This window comes from Oncorhynchus masou, chromosome 13, assembly GCF_036934945.1.
Source record: "Oncorhynchus masou masou isolate Uvic2021 chromosome 13, UVic_Omas_1.1, whole genome shotgun sequence".
NCBI classification, from domain to species: domain Eukaryota; kingdom Metazoa; phylum Chordata; class Actinopteri; order Salmoniformes; family Salmonidae; genus Oncorhynchus; species Oncorhynchus masou.
This window is the reverse complement of record NC_088224.1, coordinates 10,841,686-10,864,646: the sequence shown is the minus strand read 5'-3', so window position 1 is coordinate 10,864,646 and position 22,961 is coordinate 10,841,686. Positions and strand designations below refer to the sequence as shown.

The 22,961-nt window shown below is 43.9% G+C and overlaps 1 pseudogene; it reads right to left on the bottom strand.

Annotated features, from left to right (window-relative positions):
• The window catches only part of LOC135551720 (enhancer of filamentation 1-like), a 56,843-nt pseudogene extending 39,958 nt beyond the window's left edge, over positions 1–16,885 (bottom strand).
• Between the last annotated feature and the right edge of the window lie 6,076 nt (positions 16,886–22,961).

The window sequence follows — 22,961 nt, the reverse complement described above, 5'->3', positions numbered from 1 at the left end:
TTTGGGTAAATGAGCTCACAAATACGACAGTCCAAATTCCCCCTCTGCTTCAGCCAACATGTCCCTCGGCAACGGGAGAGAGTAGTAGCCCTAGCTGCAATTAAGGAGACAAGGATTTAAACCGCCCCCCCCCCCCTTGCAGATATGGTACCCCGGCAATGGGCTGGTGTGAAAATTAGGGCCAGTCCATCTTTAACACCTGCCCCGGGGGTGATGGTGGTGCATACAGCATAAGAAAGGGTGAACCAGCACATCTCATTTGGCCTCATTTCACCATACTGTAGGTAAATATAGAAAATAATTATAGTAATGATGGTGGAAATGAGAACCTGACGACTTTGAACGGCCTGTTCCTCTGAGTGTTCTGTTCCTCTGTTCTGTTCCTCTGTTCGTTCTGTTCCTCTGTTCTGTTCCTCTGTTCTGTTCTTCTGAGTGTTCTGTTCCTCTGTTCTGTTCTTCTGAGTGTTCTGTTCCTCTGTTCTGTTCTTCTGAGTGTTCAGTTCCTCTGAGTGTTCTGTTATGTTCCTCTGAGTGTTCTGTTCCTCTGTTCTGTTCTTCTGAGTGTTCTGTTCCTCTGAGTGTTCTGTTATGTTCATCTGAGTGTTCTGTTATGTTCCTCTGAGTGTTCTGTTCCTCTGTTCTGTTCTTCTGAGTGTTCTGTTCCTCTGAGTATTCTGTTATGTTCCTCTGAGTGTTATGTTCTGTTCCTCTGGGTGTTCTATTCCCCTGAGTGTTCTGTTATGTTCCTCTTAAGTGTTTTGTTCTGTTCCTCTGGGTGCTCGGTTCTTCTGAGTGTTGTGTTCTGTTCTTCTGAGTGTTCTGTTCTGTTCCTCTGGGTGTTCTGTTCCTCTGAGTGTTCTGTTCCTCTGGGTGTTCTGTTCCTCTGGGTGTTCTGTTCCTCTGAGTGTTCTGTTCCTCTGAGTGTTCTGTTCCTCTGGGTGTTCTGTTCCTCTGGGTGTTCTGTTCTGTTCCTCTGGGTGTTCTGTTCCTCTAAGTGTTCTGTTCTGTCCCTCTGGGTGCTCGGTTCCTCTGAGGGTTCTGTTCTGTTCCTCTGGGTGTTCTGTTCTTCTGGGTGTTCTGTTCCTCTGAGTGTTCTGTTCCTCTGGGTGTTCTGTTCCTCTGAGTGTTCTGTTCCTCTGAGTGTTCTGTTCCTCTGGGTGTTCTGTTCCTCTGAGTGTTCTGTTCTGTTCCTCTGGGTGTTCTGTTCCTCTAAGTGTTCTGTTCTGTCCCTCTGGGTGCTCGGTTCCTCTGAGTGTTCTGTTCTGTTCCTCTGGGTGTTCTGTTCTTCTGGGTGTTCTGTTCCTCTGAGTGTTCTGTTCCTCTGGGTGTTCTGTTCCTCTGGGTGTTCTGTTCCTCTGAGTGTTCTGTTCTGTTCCTCTGGGTGTTCTGTTCCTCTGGGTGTTCTGTTCCTCTGGGTGTTCTGTTCCTCTGAGTGTTCTGTTCTGTTCCTCTGGGTGTTCTGTTCCTCTGGGTGTTCTGTTCCTCTGGTTGTTCTGTTCCTCTGGTTGTTCTGTTCCTCTGAGTGTTCTGTTCTGTTCCTCTGGGTGTTCTGTTCCTCTGAGTGTTCTGTTCTGTTCCTCTGAGTGTTATGTTCTGTTCCTCGGATTGTTCTGTTCTGTTCCTCTGGGTGTTCTGTTCCTCTGAGTGTTCTGTTCCTCTGGGTGTTCTGTTCCTCTGGGTGTTCTGTTCCTCTGGGTGTTCTGTTCCTCTGAGTGTGCTGTTCCTCTGGGTGTTCTGTTCCTCTGAGTGTTCTGTTCTGTTCCTCTGAGTGGCCTGTTCCTCTGAGTGTTCTGTTCTGTTCCTCTGAGTATAGCCTCATGCTGAGGTTGTTCTGTTCTCTTCCTCTGAGTGTAGGCTGTTTTATTATGTTCTTCTGAGTGCTGCTAGCCTGCTAAAGCTAAGGCAGTTCTGTTCTGTTGCCCTGTGTTCTGCTAGCCTGCTAAAGCTAAGGCAGTTCTGTTCTGTTGCCCTGTGTGCTGCTAGCCTGCTAAAGCTAAGGCAGTTCTGTTCTGTTACCCTGTGTGCTGCTAGCCTGCTAAGGCAGTTCTGTTCTGTTACCCTGTGTGCTGCTAGCCTGCTAAAGCTGAGGCTGTTCTGTTCTTCTGAGTGTTGCTGAACATCACAGCCAAATGGCACCCTATTCCCTATATAGTGCACTACTTTTGTAGTATATATGGGTGCCAAATGGGACGCAGAGCAAATTAATTGGCCGTGTGAAGGGTTCTGGGTAGAACAGGCTTGTGGGGCTGAAGGAAGATCAGAGCTCAGGGTACATTTCTTAATGTGGATCTAGCCTAGAGATTGCTGCCGATCCTCTGATTACTAAGGTCTTTTAAATGCTGGCCAATGTGAATGTAATAACATAATTACAGACGGGGTGAAACCCCATGTCCTGAGTTTCTCCAATTCTCCCAATGCCAGTAAGGCCTATACCACGTCACAGCGTCGACTTTTCCATGTCTAAAGTAGCTTAGTACAAGTCTGTAAGGAGGCATTAGCAACAATCTATCATAGCATGCCACATTTTCTATCCCCTTGCATTTTATGATGCCATGTGTATACAGACTACAGTACAGTAGTAAATCAACGCTACAGTCCAGCTACAGACTACAGTAGTAAATCAACGCTACAGTCCAGCTACAGACTACAGTACAGTAGTAAATCAACACTACAGTCCAGCTACAGACTACAGTACAGTAGTAAATCAACACTACAGTCCAGCTACAGACTACAGTACAGTAGTAAATCAACGCTACAGTCCAGCTACAGACTACAGTACAGTAGTAAATCAACGCTACAGTCCAGCTACAGACTACAGTACAGTAGTAAATCAACACTACTGTCCAGCTACAGACTACAGTACAGTAGTAAATCAACACTACAGTCCAGCTACAGACTACAGTACAGTAGTAAATCAACGCTACAGTCCAGCTACAGACTACAGTACAGTAGTAAATCAACACTACAGTCCAGCTACAGACTACAGTACAGTAGTAAATCAACATTACAGTCCATCTACAGACTACATTACAGTAGTAAATCATCGCTACAGTCCAGCTACAGACTACAGTACAGTAGTAAATCAACACTACAGTCCAGTTACAGACTACAGTACAGCCAGTATTTAGATTTAGTCCATAATAACACACTCCATGCTGACATCCATGCAAACATCACTGACAAACTCAAGTCAATAGTCATTTTGATCACATTCTAGTATCCTGCTGGAAAGCAGAAGTGAAACGGATTAACCAATAGCCAAACTGTGGTAAAGATGGCTCTCATAGTCAGAACTACAAATGTCAGGCTATTCCATACCAAACAACGACGTACATTTAGCTCTGTCTTCAGAGTTATAGGCTACAGCAAGCAGGCTAGGCCTAACTGCATACTTTTCATGATCAGTAGGCTTAACATCAATTGATCATGTAATTTCAAATACGTGAGGGTAGCCTGATAACAGATCATGTCAATATAGCTGGATAACAAGCTTTCAGGGAATAAACCAGATGGCTATGTACCCAGATATTGTTTTATTTGCTTTCCATCTGTAGTAGTGACACTAGTTCGACTGACAACTTTACTAGGACGATGTCAAGCTCTTTCCAAAAGCCTAATCTCTGATGAAGGAAGTGAAATAACACGTTTTTTTTGCTTAGCTAGCTAGCTACATGCCAAATGGATCTGGGTACCCTCACAAATACAAGATCAATTGATGTTTACTGGTTGCTGTACAACTTTGATGACAGAGCTAAATGTGGAATAATAGGAACGGCGTAGTTCTCACAATGCTCTTCAAGAGATGATATTAAAACCAAATTAGTTTGAACATTTATTTAACAATCCCTTGAAAATGGCACATAGTTGTCAATGGTTTTAGCAGAGCTGGGGGTCTCCTTGCTCCCCAGCAGCCAAATTGAACGCTTTTGTGAGGTTTTATTGTTAACGACCTACAGTGCCTTGCGAAAGTATTCGGCCCCCTTGAACTTTGTGACCTTTTGCCACATTTCAGGCTTCAAACATAAAGATATAAAACTGTATTTTTTTGTGAAGAATCAACAACAAGTGGGACACAATCATGTAGTGGAACGACATTTATTGGATATTTCAAACTTTTTTAACAAATCAAAAACTGAAAAATTACTTTACTTTCAGTGCAGCAAACTCTCTCCAGAAGTTCAATGAGGATCTCTGAATGATCCAATGTTGACCTAAATGACTAATGATGATAAATACAATCCACCTGTGTGTAATCAAGTCTCCGTATAAATGCACCTGCACTGTGATAGTCTCAGAGGTCCGTTAAAAGCGCAGAGAGCATCATGAAGAACAAGGAACACACCAGGCAGGTCCGAGATACTGTTGTGAAGAAGTTTAAAGCCGGATTTGGATACAAAAATATTTCCCAAGCTTTAAACATCCCAAGGAGCACTGTGCAAGCGATAATATTGAAATGGAAGGAGTATCAGACCACTGCAAATCTACCAAGACCTGGCCGTCCCTCTAAACTTTCAGCTCATACAAGGAGAAGACTGATCAGAGATGCAGCCAAGAGGCCATGATCACTCTGGATGAACTTCAGAGATCTACAGCTGAGGTGGGAGACTCTGTCCATAGGACAACAATCAGTCGTATATTGCACAAATCTGGCCTTTATGGAAGAGTGGCAAGAAGAAAGCCATTTCTTAAAGATATCCATAAAACGTGTCGTTTAAAGTTTGCCACAAGCTACCTGGGAGACACACCAAACATGTGGAAGAAGGTGCTCTGGTCAGATGAAACCAAAATTGAACTTTTTGGCAACAATGCAAAAAAAAATGTTTGGCGTAAAAGCAACACAGCTCATCACCCTGAACACACCATACCCACTGTCAAACATGGTGGTGGCAGCATCATGGTTTGGGCCTGCTTTTCTTCAGCAGGGATAGGGAAGATGGTTAAAATTGATGGGAAGATGGATGGAGCCAAATACAGGACCATTCTGGAAGAAAATCTGATGGAGTCTGCAAAAGACCTGAGACTGGGACGGAGATTTGTCTTCCAACAAGACAATGATCCAAAACATAAAGCAAAATCTACAATGGAATGGTTCAAAAATAAACATATCCAGGTGTTAGAATGGCCAAGTCAAAGTCCAGACTTGAATCCAATTGAGAATCTGTGGAAAGAACTGAAAACTGCTGTTCACAAATGCTCTCCATCCAACCTCACTGAGCTCGAGCTGTTTTGCAAGGAGGAATGGGAAAAAAATTCAGTCTCTCGATGTGCAAAACTGATAGAGACAAACCCCAAGCGACTTACAGCTGTAATCGCAGCAAAAGGTGGCGCTACAAAGTATTAACTTCAGGGGGCTGAATAATTTTGCACGCCCAATTTTTCAGTTTTTGATTTGTTAAAAAAGTTTGAAATATCCAATAAATGTCGTTCCACTTCATGATTGTGTCCCACTTGTTGTTGATTCTTCACAAAAAATACAGTTTTATATCTTTATGTTTGAAGCCTGAAATGTGGCAAAAGGTCGCAAAGGCACTGTATATAGGGGAAATGGTATATAAATATAAGGGTTGCTCGTTGTCACCCACCTTCCTCCTCTCATCTATGATTCACTATATTCCGCTACACACAGGGACACATTGATAGTATCACCGAAATCTTCCAGTAAACAGTGACACCATGGCAACTGTAACTTCAACAGGATATGATATGCAATGTAGTGTCTAACTGCAATGCATGTTGGTACAAACCACACACGCGCGCTAAGTTTCACCTTGACATTTGGACAAGATGTAGGCTAGCACCAGACTGATGTCTTCAGTCGATACAGCCCCGTACCTTCCACCCTGTGTGTTGGGTTTCAGAACAGACGTAGGTGTCATCAATTTTAGTCTTACATGTGATCATTTCACATATCAAAGGTCAAATCTAATATTGTTGATAGAACCCTTCCCATTTGAGACTCTCCTCTCTTGTGGATGTACCCATGTCCACTGTGTTGGTTAGTTATTCCACCCTCACCAACTTTCACCAAACCAACTTTCAACGAAGGCTAGCAGTAAAAGTCTAGATGAAAGCTTCAAATTGTGGGCAGGTCAGCATGTCAGATAGGGCAACATCTAAAGACCTTCATTGACCCCAATCACAGAGTACAGTCTGACCGTCTCCAAGCCCATTATGTAAAACAAATGTCTTCCGCACCCTTGGGTCAGCCCTCAGTTTGTTAGTTTTATTGTCACATTGATGACATGATGTCCACCTCTCTCCTCTCCATTTCCACCCCATTCCTCCTTAGCCTGAAGCAGTTCCTGTTTACACACTCAGACTCTAGCCTGATTTATCTCTGTCTGGCCACGTAGACAACTGACACCCTCTACCACAGAAAACCATTTGAACCATTTGAATTGTGTATTGAATAGCCTTCTCCAAAAGGGCTCAGTATAGTAGTGTATTGAATAGCCTTCTCCAAAAGGGCTCAGTATAGTAGTGTATTGAATAGCCTTCTCCAAAAGGGCTCAGTATAGTAGTGTATTGAATAGCCTTCTCCAAAAGGGCTCAGTATAGTAGTGTATTGAATAGCCTTCTCCAAAAGGGCTCAGTATAGTAGTGTATTGAATAGCCTTCTCCAAAAGGGCTCAGTATAGTAGTGTATTGAATAGCCTTCTCCAAAAGGGCTCAGTATAGTAGTGTATTGAATAGCCTTCTCCAAAAGGGCTCAGTATAGTAGTGTATTGAATAGCCTTCTCCAAAAGGGCTCAGTATAGTAGTGTATTGAATAGCCTTCTCCAAAAGGGCTCAGTATAGTAGTGTATTGAATAGCCTTCTCCAAAAGGGCTCAGTATAGTAGTGTATTGTGTAATACAGTCCTTGACATACCTAAAAGCCATGCCAGAAGACTTTTGACTCTCAACTAATGTAACAGTATTCATGGGATCAAAGATAAAGAGGTCTCAGCTCTGGGGAAGAAGGGGGTTCTATTAAGAGGAAGAAGGGGCGTAAAAGATGTCAAGGGGGGGGGGGGGGTGTAACCTCGTAACCCTTGGCGACATAATCCGTCAAAGCTATTGGCCGAGATGTATGATGTGTTTACGGTATCTCTACAGGAACACATTTCATGGCTTTACATAGAAACACACCAGATTAGCTTCACACAGTCCTCTCAATTTCACTCTCCACAAAGAGGTTCTGCCCGAACACAAAAATATAAAAAGTCCTCCATCGTAGTATCTTTAATTCATAAACAGACCACTTTGGGGAAAAAAGAAGAGTATTTACTCCACAAAGAGTAACATTATAAAACAAGATATTTGCCAGCTTACAAAATAGCAACTAACGTAGACACTGCTATTTACTCACTCTAACACAGACACCCACACTGACTCTCCCAGGCACTAAACGCACAGTAGCTGCTTGCATACAAGGCAATTTGTTGTGAAAGCTGAGCTTGAGAATGCCTTAGCAGCATGGGGACTTCTTGTCTGGAACACCATGTTCCCAGCTGTCCAGGTTCTTTTAGTTTGACATCAGGAAGGAATCCCAAACGGCACCCTATTCCCTAGACGGTGAACAACTTTTGACCCAGGCCCATATTCACAACCATCTCAGAGGGATCTAGGATCAGTTTGATTGACTTTCTCCTAAAGGTGAAACATGGAAGTGATTGGTTTTGTAAAGTTATTGATGTAAGGCAGAGAACTATCATGCGCCGCGGCCCATAATGCATTCTGCCTCTCTCCCCACTGCCTATTTTCAAATGGTAATGCTCGGCCCACAGTGCAATGGCTCAGCAGGGGGTAGGGAACCTTTGTTCATTCATAGCAGGGGAATGTGCTCTTCACGCTGCTCACAGTGGAACATTTTGTTGACGGGGGTGGGGGGGGGGGTGAAGTGGGGGCAACAAGAGGGAGAATTCAGAAATATCTCCAGAGAGGTGTAGAGAAACTGAGTCCACACACACACACACACAAACACTTATGCAAGCGTACGAGCAAACTACACTCTAAAATGTCTCCCAAACTTTTCACCACCTTATGAAAACAACGTAGCGAGTCTGTTTTGTGGAGTTTTATATTGAAAGGACTAAGAATGATTTGATATTGAAAGTAAGAACATTGAGATGCAATGGTCATGTCATACCAATGTACCTGCATAACAATGTGTTTGTAATTACACGGGTACAGGCTCCCTCAGTAAAAGGTTGATTTGTGGGAGAAAGGCCTTGCGACAAAGGAGAGGATTGTATAGTTCAACGATGGCTGAAATCTGCTCCATGAATCAACCCTGTTCTTCTCCTGGAGAATACAAATGCCTGCACGGAGAAGTGCTCTTTCTGAGCAATGCCACACACACACACACACACACACACACACACACACACACACACACACACACACACACACACACACACACACTGAAAAGACTGTGAACTCTTGGTGGGCCCCCTAGCTGGGGTAAACTCTCGTAGCCAATGAGAAGGGGAAACCTTGAAACATCTTCTGACTAACCTCTCCATACACATTCCTCCAGGAGGGTTTTAGTCATGGGGAGCTCCTGGACCCAACCATCCCACCCCCACCTCACACACCCAGCTCTATTTCCCCTCGCTCCGCCTACCCCACTTCCTATTTCTTTCAGTTTCTTTCTCTTTCAGTATTAGAACCTCCCCCCCCCCCCCCCCCCTCTGGCTTGCAGAACAATGTCTTCAGTCTCTGCTCCGCCCCCATTCTCTTTGGACCGCTGCCTGGCACCTGAGCCCGCAAGAAAGAGAGAAAACACACCCCAGAAGTTCGGTTCACCTAATCACTCTTCACTGTGGTGGTGGAGCTATTGCTACCACGGTTTATGTACTGTTAGTCTCAAAAGAACCAGCTTAAAGGGGGTGGATGTTGGACTACTATGGGTATGTAGGACTGAGCCATTATGACCAAAATATACACATCACAATATTTTTCTCATTCCTTGATGGTCTGGTGGTATTTGACGGTATGTTTCTGAATAATAAAAGTTCTACATTTGTTTTATGAGTAGTGTACGACCCCTTATGACCTATCTTATCCCTCTGCTGTCTTACATTTTCCTCCAGGATACTCTCTCTCTCGCCCCCCCGCCCCCCGCCCCCGCTCTCTCGCACCCCCTCTCTCCCCCCCCCCCCCCCTCGCCCCCTACCCCCGCTCTCTCACCCCCCATCTCTCCTCCCTCTCTCACCCCCTCTCCCTCTCTCCCTCTCTCCCTCCCTCCCTCCCTGTTTCAGTGTAATGAATCTGTGAACCCCAGACAGTCCAGTGTAATGAATCTGTGAACCCCAGACAGTCCAGTGTTATGAATCTCTGAACCCCAGACAGTCCAGTGTAACGAATCTTTGAACCCCAGACAGTCCAGTGTTATGAATCTGTGAACCCCAGACAGTCCAGTGTAACGAATCTGTGAACCCCAGACAGTCCGGCAGGCAGCCAGCGAGTCCATTTCATCTGACCCGGGTGGTTTGAGAAAAGTAGTGGACTATATAGGCCGGGGAATAGTTTGTCATTTGGTATGCATTCAGTGTTCCCAGGGCAAAACATAAACAATCCAGGAGGAATTTAATTCTTAACACTTCAGCGCTATGAATAATTCACCTCCAGTAAGAGGAAGAGCATCTGATAGAAGGGACAGAAAACTTCCTGTCGATATTTAACTGGATTAAACTGGGCTATGTCAGAAGATGAAGGCTGTAAACTGTCAACCAGAATGGCTGACTCGGGAACAGACAGAAGATGAAGGCTGTAAACTGTCTACCAGAATGGCTGACTCGGGAACAGACAGAAGATGAAGGCTGTAAACTGTCAACCACAATGGCTGACTCGGGAACAGACAGAAGATGAAGGCTGTAAACTGTCAACCACAATGGCTGACTCGGGAACAGACAGAAGATGAAGGCTGTAAACTGTCAACCAGAATGGCTGACTCGGGAACAGACAGAAGAGTGTGTCATTTAATCTATATAGTGGACTACTTTTGACCACGGGCTAATGGACCCTGGTAAAAAGTAGTGCACTACATAGGGTGGCATTTGGGACCTAACCTGTGAAGTGTAACCAGAGGTCAGGTCCCTGACTGCCTGACCTATCCCAGCCTAGCATACGTCCAATAATCCCTTTCTTTGTTCCGTTGCATAATAAAGATAGGTTATCACATATTGAATGGTGTGGTGGTGTCTGTGCTATTGCTAAGCCCTCTCAGACAAATGTGGCAGAGTAGAGAGTAGTGGAGAGAGAAGAGTAGTAGAGAGAGGGGTGGAGCAGTAGAGAGAGGAGTGGAGTAGTAGAGGAAGGAGTGGAATAGTAGAGAGTGGAGTGGAGTAGTAGAGAGTAGTAGACAGAGGAGTGGAGTAGTAGAGAGTAGTAGAGAGTGGAGTAGTAGAGAGTAGAAGAGCGTAGTAGAGAGAGGAGTGGAGTAGTAGAGAGTGGAGTGGAGTAGTAGAGAGTAGTAGAGAGTGGAGTGGAGTAGTAGAGAGTAGAAGAGAGTAGTCGAGAGAGGAGTGGAGTAGTAAAGAGAGGGGTGGAGCAGTAAAGAGTACTAGAGAAAGGAGTGGAGTAGTAGAGAGAGGAGTGGAGTAGTAGAGAGAGGAGTGGGGTAGTAGAGAGTAGTAGAGAAAGGAGTGGAGTAGTAGAGAGAGGAGTGGAGTAGTAGAGAGAGGAGTGGGGTAGTAGAGAGTAGTAGAGAGTAGTAGAGGAGGGAGTGGAGTAGTAGAGTGGAGTGGAGTAGTAGAGAGCAGTAGAGAGAGGGGTGGAGTAGTAAAGAGCGGAGTGGAGTAGTAGAGAGAGGGGTGGAGTAGTAGAGAGAGGAGTGGAGTAGTAGAGAGAGGAGTGGAGTAGTTGAGAGAAGAGTGGAGCAGTAGAGAGTATTAGAGAGTAGTAGAGAAAGGAGTGGAGTAGTACAGAGAGGAGTGGAGTAGTAGAGAGTAGTAGAGAAAGGAGTGGAGTAGTAGAGAGAGGAGTGGAGTAGTAGAGAGAGGAGTGGGGTAGTAGAGAGTAGTAGAGAAAGGAGTGGAGTAGTAGAGAGAGGAGTGGAGTAGTAGAGAGAGGAGTGGGGTAGTAGAGAGTAGTAGAGAGTAGTAGAGGAGGGAGTGGAGTAGTAGAGTGGAGTGGAGTAGTAGAGAGCAGTAGAGAGAGGGGTGGAGTAGTAGAGAGCGGAGTGGAGTAGTAGAGAGAGGAGTGGAGTAGTAGAGAGAGGGGTGGAGCAGTAGAGAGTAGTAGAGAAAGGAGTGGAGGAGTGGAGTAGTTGAGAGAGGAGTGGGGTAGTAGAGAGTAGTAGAGAAAGGAGTGGAGTAGTAGAGAGAGGAGTGAATATTAGAGAGAGGAGTGGAGTAGTAGAGAGTAGTAGAGAAAGGAGTGGAGTAGTAGAAAGAGGAGTGGAGCAGTAGAGTACTAGAGGAAGGAGTGGAGTAGTAGAGAGCGGAGTGGAGTAGTAGAGAGAGGAGTGGAGTAGTAGAGAGAGGGGTGGAGCAGTAGAGAGTAGTAGAGAAAGGAGTGGAGTAGCAGAGAGAGGAGTGGAGTAGTTGAGAGAGGAGTGGGGTAGTAGAGAGAGGAGTGGAGTAGTAGAGAGAGGGGTGGAGCAGTAGAGAGAGGGGTGGAGCAGTAGAGAGTAGTAGAGAAAGGAGTGGAGTAGCAGAGAGAGGAGTGGAGTAGTTGAGAGAGGAGTGGGGTAGTAGAGAGAGGAGTGGAGTAGTAGAGAGAGGAGTGGAGCAGTAGAGTACTAGAGGAAGGAGTGGAGTAGTAGAGAGCGGAGTGGAGTAGTAGAGAGAGGAGTGGAGTAGTAGAGAGAGGGGTGCAGTAGAGAGTAGTAGAGAAAGGAGTGGAGTAGCAGAGAGAGGAGTGGAGTAGTTGAGAGAGGAGTGGGGTAGTAGAGAGAGGAGTGGAGTGGAGTAGTAGAGAGAGGAGTGGAGCAGTAGAGTACTAGAGGAAGGAGTGGAGTAGTAGAGAGCGGAGTGGAGTAGTAGAGAGAGGAGTGGAGTAGTAGAGAAGTAGAGAGTAGTAGAGAAAGGAGTGGAGTAGTAGAGAGAGGAGTGGAGTAGTTGAGAGAGGAGTGGGGTAGTAGAGAGTAGTAGAGAAAGGAGTGGAGTAGTAGAGAGAGGAGTGGAATATTAGAGAGAGGAGTGGAGTAGTAGAGAGTGGAGTGGAGTAGTAGAGAAAGGAGTGGAGTAGTAGAGAGTGGAGTGTAGAAGTAGAGAGTATTAGAGAGTGGTAGAGAGTGGAGTGGAGTAGTAGAGAGAGGAGTGGAGTAGTAGAGAGAGGGGTGGAGCAGTAGAGAGTAGTAGAGACAGGAGTGGAGTAGTAGAGCGAGGAGTGGAGTAGTTGAGAGAGTAGTGGGGTAGTAGAGAGTAGTAGAGAAAGGAGTGGAGTAGTAGTGAGAGGAGTGGAGTAGTAGAGAGAGGGGTGGAGAAGTAGAGAGTAGTAGGGAAAGGAGTGGGGTAGTAGAGAGAGGAGTGGAGTTGTAGAGAGTGGAGTGGAGTAGTAGAAAGTAGTAGAGAGTAGTAGAGAAAGGAGTAGAGTAGTAGAGAAAGGAGTGGAGTAGTAAAGAGTGGAGTAGTAGAGACTATTTGAGAGTAGTAGAGAAAGGAGTGGAGTACTAGAGAAAGCAGTGGAGTAGTTGAGAGACGAGTGGAGTAGTAGAGAGAGGGGTGGAGTTGTAGAGAGAGGAGTGGAGTAGTAGAGAGAGGAGTGTAGAAGTAGAGAGTATTAGAGAGTGGTAGAGAGTGGAGTGGAGTAGTAGAGAGAGGAGTGGAGTAGTAGAGAGAGGGGTGGAGCAGTAGAGAGTAGTAGAGACAGGAGTGGAGTAGTAGAGAGAGGAGTGGAGTAGTTGAGAGAGTAGTGGGGTAGTAGAGAGTAGTAGAGAAAGGAGTGGAGTAGTAGAGAGTAGTAGAGGAGGGAGTGGAGTAGTAGAGTGGAGTGGAGTAGTAGAGAGCAGTAGAGAGAGGGGTGGAGTAGTAGAGAGTGGAGTGGAGTAGTAGAGAGAGGAGTGGAGTAGTAGAGAGAGGGGTGGAGCAGTAGAGAGTAGTAGAGAAAGGAGTGGAGTAGTAGAGCGAGGAGTGGAGTAGTTGAGAGAGGAGTGGGGTAGTAGAGAGTAGTAGAGAAAGGAGTGGAGTAGTAGTGAGAGGAGTGGAGTAGTAGAGAGAGGGGTGGAGAAGTAGAGAGTAGTAGGGAAAGGAGTGGGGTAGTAGAGAGAGGAGTGGAGTTGTAGAGAGTGGAGTGGAGTAGTAGAAAGTAGTAGAGAGTAGTAGAGAAAGGAGTAGAGTAGTAGAGAAAGGAGTGGAGTAGTAAAGAGTGGAGTAGTAGAGACTATTTGAGAGTAGTAGAGAAAGGAGTGGAGTACTAGAGAAAGCAGTGGAGTAGTTGAGAGACGAGTGGAGTAGTAGAGAGAGGGGTGGAGTTGTAGAGAGAGGAGTGGAGTAGTAGAGAGAGGAGATGTGTAGTCTAGAGAGGAGAGCAGTAGTAGAGAGTAATAGAGAGAGGAGTGGAGCAGTCGAGAGTATAATAGAGTAGTAGTGAGAGGAGTGGATAGTAGAGAGAAGAGTGGAGTAGTGGAGAGTACTAGAGAGAGGAGTGGAGTAGTAGAGAAAACTAAAGAGAGGAGTGGAGTAGTAGAGTACTAGAGAGAGGAGTGGAGTAGTACAGAGAGGAGTGGAGCAGTAGAGTAGTAGAGAGTAGTAGAGAGTAGTAGAGAGAGTAGAGGAGTAGTAGAGAGAGGAGTGGAGTTGTAGAGAGTAGTAGAGAGTAGAGGAGTAGTAGAGAGGAGTGGAGAGGGGAGTGGAGCAGTAGAAAGTATTAGAGAGTAGTAGAGAGAGGAGTGGAGTAGTAGAGAGTATTAGAGAGTAGTAGAGAGAGGAGTGGAGTAGTAGAGAGTACTAGAGATAGGTGTGGAGTAGTGGAGAGAGGAGTGGAGTGGAGTGGTAGAGAGTACGAGAGAGAGGTGTGGAGTAGTGGGGAGAGGCGTGGAGTATTAGAGAGTAGTAGAGAGAGGAGTGTAGTAGTAGAGAGAGGAGTGTAGTAGTAGAGAGTAGTAGAGTGTAGTAGAGAGTAGTAGAGAGTAGTAGAGAGAGGAGTGGAGTAGTAGAGAGAGGAATGGAGTATTAGAGAGAGGAGTGGAGTAGTAGAGAGAAGAGTTGAGTAGTAGAAAGTAGTAGAGAGAGGAGAGGAGTAGTAGAGAGAGGAATGGAGTATTAGAGAGAGGAGTGGAGTAGTAGAGAGAGGAATTGAGTATTAGAGAGAGGAGTGGAGTAGTAGAGAGAGGAGTGGAGTAGTAGAGAGTGGTAGAGAGAAGAGTTGAGTAGTAGAGAGTCCAACGAGGTCAGGTCTGCTGTGTCAGAGGGAATGGGAAGGCAGTATACCGATCCAACCCCTACAGGGCCTGATAACAAACCCTGTAGCCCTAAAGAGCCCTGGAGTATAAGGCTGAATACACAGGCATGACGAGAGCAATCACCTTTCCCTTAGGGAAAGCCTGCATGAGCCATGCACTCAGAAGTGTGAAGGGGGCTTCTAATACTAATGAGGGGGCTTCTAATACTAATCTAGATGTGGGTTATTTTCCCAACGATTAAGGCTAAACCGAGTATTACAGCATTGTGGTAATTTAACACTGAAGTCATTGGCCCTTAATACTACCGAAACACCAGAAAACTACATCACAGCTTTGCATGACAGACAGCTCTGACATTCCTAATATGGCCGGATAACACAGACTTCAGACCCAAGCACATGACTCCAATAAAGAACAACAAAGGTGGTTATTTCAGTAAGTACAGTATTTTGGAGGATTCCAAACAGCACCATCAGTCGGTTCCAGAACGTATGACCAGCTCTCTTGCCAAGTGCCCTACATTTCCTTGATGGTGTGAAGTTGACAAAAGCATTCCAATGGAGAAGAGTACTGAACCTCAAACCATAGTAGGAAGTGGGCTATTTTCAGAAGCTCCAATCAATGCCTTACAGAGTTTGTTAATGGTGACGGAAAGGTCTTGAACTATAAGAGGCCATGTTTCCTTGACATAGGAGTTGAGAGACAGACAGCTCCATGCCCCAAAGGCAGGGTTTTATGCTGATGCTGAGGCATAGCCAGGCCCTGATTGAGCAATCTCTGTTTCTTTACAGATCTCATGAACAGTGAAGTCTATTCAATTATGCAATCTAAGCAGCTTTTAAAAAACCCTGAATATGCTATGTCATGGAGACAATTATGTATGAAGAGGTTTACTTGTTACAACAGGCCAGTCAGTGCTAGGACTCACACCCACAGAGTAGAATGGGTTAAATCAACTTCACTGAATGTCTCGTTTGTTCGTCAGACCTTGAGTGTAAACTAAATATATTGCCCAAACAAAGCCACAGCCACGGTCGAACGGACAGCCAGGGGATACAGAGAGAGAACTAAGAATGACGGTGCCAACATATCCTCCTACTAAGTAACCTGATTCGATACAATCATGTATTATTTATTACCCGTGAAGGTATAGCATTCACTGTCAACGCATGAGTATTTGATTACTCCGAAATAAATCGACCCATGGGCAGAGGAGAGAGAATTATTGGGAAGAGGAGAGAGAATTATTGGGAAGAGTAAAGGGAATTATTGGGAAGAGTAGAGGGAATTATTGGGAAGAGGAGAGAGAATTATTGGGAAGAGGAGAGAGAATTATTGGGAAGAGTAGAGAGAATTATTGGGAAGAGGAGAGAGAATTATTGGGAAGAGGAGAGGGAATTATTGGGAAGAGGAGAGAGAATTATTGGGAAGAGGAGAGAGAATTATTGGGAAGAGGAGAGAGAATTATTGGGAAGAGGAGAGGGAATTATTGGGAAGAGGAGAGAGAATTATTGGGAAGAGTAGAGAGAATTATTGGGAAGAGGAGAGAGAATTATTGGGAAGAGGAGAGAGAATTATTGGGAAGAGGAGAGGGAATTATTGGGAAGAGGAGAGAGAATTATTGGGAAGAGGAGAGAGAATTATTGGGAAGAGGAGAGAGAATTATTGGGAAGAGGAGAGAGAATTATTGGGAAGAGGAGAGAGAATTATTGGGAAGAGTAGAGGGAATTATTGGGAAGAGGAGAGCATTCTTATGTAGGCTAGTATTCAGCGTTGCATGCGATTCGAGCATAACTTCAGCACTTTAAATCCCACTTCGCCCACTTTGGAAGAGCGCATAGCCTACGCACAGAGAAAGCAACCGGACATATATATATTTTAAACCAATGTAATTAATATCGTAATGTCCCTGTGACTGGAGGCCAAAGAACGAACTGACAGACCACGGAACACCCTCTTCCCGCGTTGACATCCCAAGGCAGCGGTGGGCTAAATGTCTCCCTGGGTAACATTGTTACACAAATGCGGTTAGCCTACAACACTGTTGTTACAACATTGTTACATCTAAACTGAAACTAACTCAGGTTCATTCTTGTTTTTATTTGTGGTGGACATAGTTAACTTTTCCCCAATACATAGCCCTAGGCTACATAAAGTCTCGTCTGAAGGAGATAAAATATTGGTGTTTTGCCAGTTTATAATCACACAATAATTTAATAAATCCGTTACAACAACCATGTCAGGGAAGATCTCATTTAAATTACTTTGTGAACAGTCACTTACTTTGTACTTCATTTTGAGTGCCTCGTCTTCTCTCTGACTCCGGGGAAGAGTAAAATATCCGCTTGTCGTGTCAAAAAGAACACATGTGAATGTCGCAACGAAACGTTTTATTTTGCGATCAAAACAGCCATCAAGATTTGGTCAATGGTAACGACAATACAAAAAAGCGAATGTTTCCTTCAATAATTTTCAACCCAGTCGTGCGTATCACCCAGGTTCTGCAATATACTTATCTGGTTGCCGCTGAACGAGAATGATCTTACTACATGAGCGCCTCAGCTCATTTACAATGTCTCTTAACTCATTGGTCAAGTCGCTGCAGAGTACAACTGACGTCATATAATGAACGGCCTGCTACGACGTTAAATGTCCATGTCTGTTGACTACGTCAGAGACAAGGACCACTGGAGGAAAGTGTTATGGGACTTCGCTTGGTGCAATGTACATGCACCTATAAAGGTATTTTAGCCATTACCTACAGGCAGGGTTGGGTTACTTTATAAATGTAATCCGTTACCTGTCCATAATTTTAATAAGTAACGTAATTTTGGGATTACCCCAAACTCTGTAACGTAATCTGATTACATTCCGTTACTTTTAGATTAATTTCCCTTTAAGAGGCATTAGAAGAAGACAAACATTTTTTTTTTACCAATTAAACAACATCTATTGCAGGATAAATCAATGTTAAAGTTTACATAGCTGGCCATATGGACTTGGAAATATGGAAGTATAGATTAGCCAAATTGTGACATGACACCAAAACGAAGGATTTAGTAGCCAGCCCTACTCTGTTGTTAATGATTTTGTCGTTGAGGACTGATTGGGCTCATTGATTCGTGTTGAAATATAAAAGCTGCGCTCGTGGAATGGCATGTTTTGAGCACTACTGAAAAGTGCTATTTACATGTGAAAAATGAATGCCATATTCTGCATTTTCTATAGACATATTGTTTACCTTTTGTTGGTGACACTTTGACACCTTGATAATATGCAGCTGTTTAAAGGGCAAATCCACAGATGAAACGATAACAAAACTGTCACCCCATGTCTGTTTGGTAAAAAGCTGAGGTATGGGGAAATGTAACCACTGTCAGATTAATAGACAAAGCTTTGGATGCAAGGACTGAACACCCATCATATAAAATGTATAGTTTAACCATGTTATGAGGCTATACAGTGTTTGTTTACAATGACAATGGACACACCTTCTCATTGCATGGTTTTTCATTATTTTGACTATTGTCTACATTGTAGAATAATAGTGAAGACATCAAAACTATGAAATAGCACATATGGAATCATGTAGTAACCAAACACATGTTAAAAAAATCAAATCAAATCAAAATATATTTTATATTTGAGATTCTTCAAAGTAGCCACCCTTTGCCTTGATGACAGTTTTGCCCACTCTTGGCATTCTCTCAACCAGCTTCATGAGGTAGTCACCTGGAATGTATTTAAATTAACAGGTGTGCCTTGTTAAAAGTTAATTTGTAGAATTTATTTTCATCTTAATGCGTTTGAAACAATCAGTTGTGCTGTGACAAGGTAGGGATGGTATACAGAAGATAGCCCTATTTGGTAAAATACCAAGTCCATATCATGGCAAGAACAACTCAAATAAGCAAAGAGAAATGACAGTCCATCTTTACTTTAAGACATGAAGGTCAGTCAACAAGGACAATTTCAAGAACCTTGAAAGTTTCTTCAAGTGCCGTCTCAAAAACCATCAGGTGTTAAGATGAAGCTGGCTCTCATGAGGACTATCACAGGAAAGGAAAACCCAGAGTTACCTCTGATGTAGAGGATCAATTCATTAGAGTTAACTGCGTCTCAGATTGCAGCCCAAATAAATGCCTCACAGAGTTCAAGTAATAGACACATCTCAACATCAACTGTTCAGAGGAGACTGCGTGAGTCGGGCCTTCATTGTCGAATTGCTGCAAAGAAACCACTACTAAAGGACACCAATAAGAAGAAGACACTTGCTTGAGCCAAGAAACAAGAGCAAAGAACATTTGAACGGTAGAAGTCAAGGCACACTTAACCAGCATGGCTACCAGCGATATGCCATCCCATCTGGTTTGCGCTTAGTGGGACTATCATTTGTTTTTCAACAGGACAATGACCCAACACACACCTCCAGACTGTGTAAGGGCTATTTGACCAAGGAGAGTGATGGAGTGCTGCATCAGATGACCTGGCCTCCACAATCACCCAACCTCAACCCAAATAAGATGGTTTGGGATGAGTTGGACCACAGAGTGAAGGAAAATCAGCCAACAAGTGCTCAGCATATGTGGGAACTCCTTCAAGACCGTTGGAAAAGCATTCCTTATGAAGGTGGTTGAGAGAATACTAAGAATGTGCAAAGCTGTCATCAAGACAAAGGGTGGCTACTTTGAAGAATCTCAAATATAAAATATATTTTGATTTGTTTAACAATTACTACATGATTCCATATGTGTTATTTCATAGTTATTCTACAATGTAGAAAATAGTCAAAACAAGCTTTTGACTGGTACTGTACATGGTGCATATATAAGCGCAGGTTGACGTAGCAGAGGGTCTGTTGATATACCCGGCCGCCAAACAAATAGAAAAACATCCGGAAAGCAACCACTGCATGTTTTGTCTGCGCCAGGTACACCGCCATTTAGGCAAAACCAACCCAAAACATAAAGGTATAGCTCAACCAAGTCATGGTCACCAGACAATGAGAAAAGTTTCCGTTCTAAATCTAGCTCTTCATCCATATGTTCCTTCTACATATTCTGTGAGAGGTGTTGGTGAGAAAGTTGGTGCATTAACAGGGACAAGTCAGGAGGAAGTACTTTTGTTTGACCTCATTGAACAAGCCCATCAACACTGCACCACTAAATCATAGCCTAGGGCCTGTAGGCCAACTCGTTGGCATTGAAACCAAAGTAAGTTTAATTATGTGTAGACATGGTAGTGATCTTGTGCGAGCAGGACATGTGTGGATAAAGAGTGGGTGAAGTTGATGTAAGTCATTGGTTCCTTCATGTACTGTTGATCATAGAGCTCGCCAAGCCAACATGGAACATTCCGTTTGTGTTATATCTTGTGAACAGTTATATCCTCTAAGCAATGGAAGTTTTACTGTTGGCTCACTGTCAAGTAAACTTTCACAAACTGATTAGGGAGGGCACAGGAAATTACAAATAGACACACGCACGTGTGTTTGACTGGAGAGGTCACTACCACAACAACAGACATGAGAAGGACCATTTTACCACACACACACACACACACACACACACACACACACACACACACACACACACACACACACACACACACACACACACACACACACACACACACACACACACACACACACACACACACACACATTTGAGAAAGAGCAAGTGTAGCAGAGTATTTACCAGTTGAGGTTCATATGACAGATGGAAGAAAAAGGAAATGCATTTCTACTGTATGTTTCATGCATTTTTCAAGCTCAAGCTTCAACAGAGTTTCCGTTTCTATGATAATAAACGATTGTTAATCAACTTTTTTTGGAAACATACTTAAAAAGAAATTGAGCATCACAAATTGTCACAAAAATCGTGCCGTCTGATTTGCTTAATATTATGAATATGATGTATTGCTTTTACTTTTACTCAAGTATTTTTTTTATTTTTACTTAACTAGGCAAGTCAGTTCAGAAAAAAATCTTATTTTCAATGACAGCCTAGGAACAGTGGGTTAACTGCCTGTTCAGGGGCAGAATGACAGATTTGTACCTTGTCAGCTCAGGGGTATGAACTTGCAACCTTCCGGTTACTAGTCCAATGCTCTAACCACTGGGCTACCCTGCCGCCCCAAGCAGTATGGATGTTCAGTACACTTTTTCCAGTATTTAAAACCAAATACTTTTCAAACTTTTACTCAAGTAGTATTTTACTGGGTGACTTTAACTTTTACTTTAGTATTTTACTGGGTGACTTTAACTTTTACTTGAGTAGTATTTTACTGGGTGACTAACTTTTACTCAAGTAGTATTTTACTGGGTGACTAACTTTTACTTGAGTAATTTTTTCTATTAAAGAATCTTTACTTTTATTCAAGTATCACAACTGAGGTACTTTTTCAACCAGTGTCTCCTTTTTGTCTTGACATTGAGTGGGACTTCGATATTCATGATAACTTATCTTTTCCCCCTGATAGACACACCATGGACCTTGATCACATTGATTTTCCTGCCTAGTAAAACCAAGAACCCAACAGCATCTAATGAGAAAACACTTATTAACCCCACCCCCACCCTCTAAACAAATGTCCTGCCGAACCACTCTCTTTTATCAACCCTCGTCTAGCTGTTGCTAAGCGAATCATCACCCAATCCCTTAATTCTTCAATAATACACACAGCCACTCACTTTTATCAAGACATAATCGCTCCGGGGCGACTGGTAGCCTGGTGGGGCGGCAGGTAGCCTAGTAGGTTAGAGTGTTGGGCCACTAACCATAAACATTGCAAGATCAAATCCCAGAGCTGACAAGGTAAAAATCTGTTGTTCTACCTCTGAACAAGGCAGTTGACCTGCTGTCATTGTAAATAAGAGTTTGTTCTTAATCTGACTTGCCTAGCTAAATAAAAAAATATATGTTCTTCACAGAAGTTGTTATCTTTGTTTTGCGATAACAGTGTAATATTTATTGTGCTAACCAAGAAAACACTGTCTAAATAACATAATATAAAAGGGACTTACTCCGTCTCCATGCGTGTGCAGTGTTGTAGTTTAACAACACAGATGAGACTTAAGGTCTTGTCCTAGAGAGTATAGTGGTGAAGAGAATAGAGGTGAGAAGAAACGCCCTAGTTAGCATCTCTGAGCAGACACAGCCTTGCAAGAAAGCCTTCCTTGTGTGTGTGTGTGTGTGTGTGTGTGTGCGTGCGATTGGTTAAGAATGTTGGGCCAGTAACAGAGATGGCCGCCTCGCTTCGCGTTCCTAGGAAACTATGCAGTATTTTTTTATTTTTTATTACTGCATTGTCGGAACTAGAAGCATAAGAATTTCGCTACACTCACATTAACATCTGCTAACCATGTGTATGTGACAAATACATTTGATTTGATTTGATATGAAAAGGTTTCAGGTTCAAAACCCCGAGGTAACAAGGTCAGAAATCTGTCAATGTGCCCTTGAGCAAGGAACTTAATCCTAATTGCTAGTGTAAGTCCCTCTGGATAAGGGTGTGTGAACATTTTGGTTTTTGATACTGATTCTCTGCTGCTCTGTGTTACCCAACCAAAATCCCCTGTTTGAAGAGTCTGCAGACAAGCCAAACAATCAAAGGCCGGAGAACGATTAGTGTTAGCGTTTAGGCTCACAGTGTTCCCTACCCCACGTTCCCATGACAACAAGTCACCATGGTCGTATCATTCTGTACTAGACCTACTGTAGTGTGGCAGCAGAAGCAGCTCCCAGAACTGTTTGTGGGGTCTTGCCATCTCTCCTGCTTTATTATCATACCAAACAATGGCACCAGTTTGGCAAGACAACACAAACAGATCTTGGCCTACATTATCACAGGGAATTACACCACAGAAATAGCCTTACAAATAGCCTTGTAATTACCCTTTCATCTTTGTCTGCTTATGGGTATCGGTGAAGTCTGAGTTGCATAAGAGCCCTGGATGTTTCACCTCTGTTTAACAGGGACAGATGTCTTTCATAAGAATGTCCCAGGGTTCTGTGCTAAACTGTGAACCGGACTGACGGTTGAATGAGGCGGGATCTCCAGATAGCGTGACATGACAACAGGCTCTCTGTGCTGGCTAAAGATTGGGTAGAGGTGGCCCCTCGTGGATTATAGCCTTCACACTCTCCCAACCACCTTAGGCAGATTTATGGGTCTGCCTCCCTACCTTGCCTTGGCTGCCTCCCACCTTGTCCAGCGGGGCCCAGACAGGGTGTTTGTCCTAAATGGAGCCCTATTCCCTACATTGGGCACTACTTTTGACTAGAGCCCTATGGGGCATACATAGGCACTACGTAGACAATGTGTATAGGAAATATAGGAAACTACATAGGGAATAGGGTGCCATTTGGGACTCTAACTTGGTGAGGCCCCAAGTTCGGCCCCCCACTCGTCACCTCTTTGTGGGCCATGACCCCCAGTGACCTCGTGACCTGGCAGCAGCATGATGGAATGCTGGGCACGCTAAGACAAGGGTGTCAAAATATGGAATTAGCCCACAATGATTCTTATATACTTATATTGATAGGTGCCATTTTGAATTGACATTGAACCCTAATCCTAATCTGCATCGCGGAAGTTCACCTTTAAGCATGATTGAAATTTAAACGCAA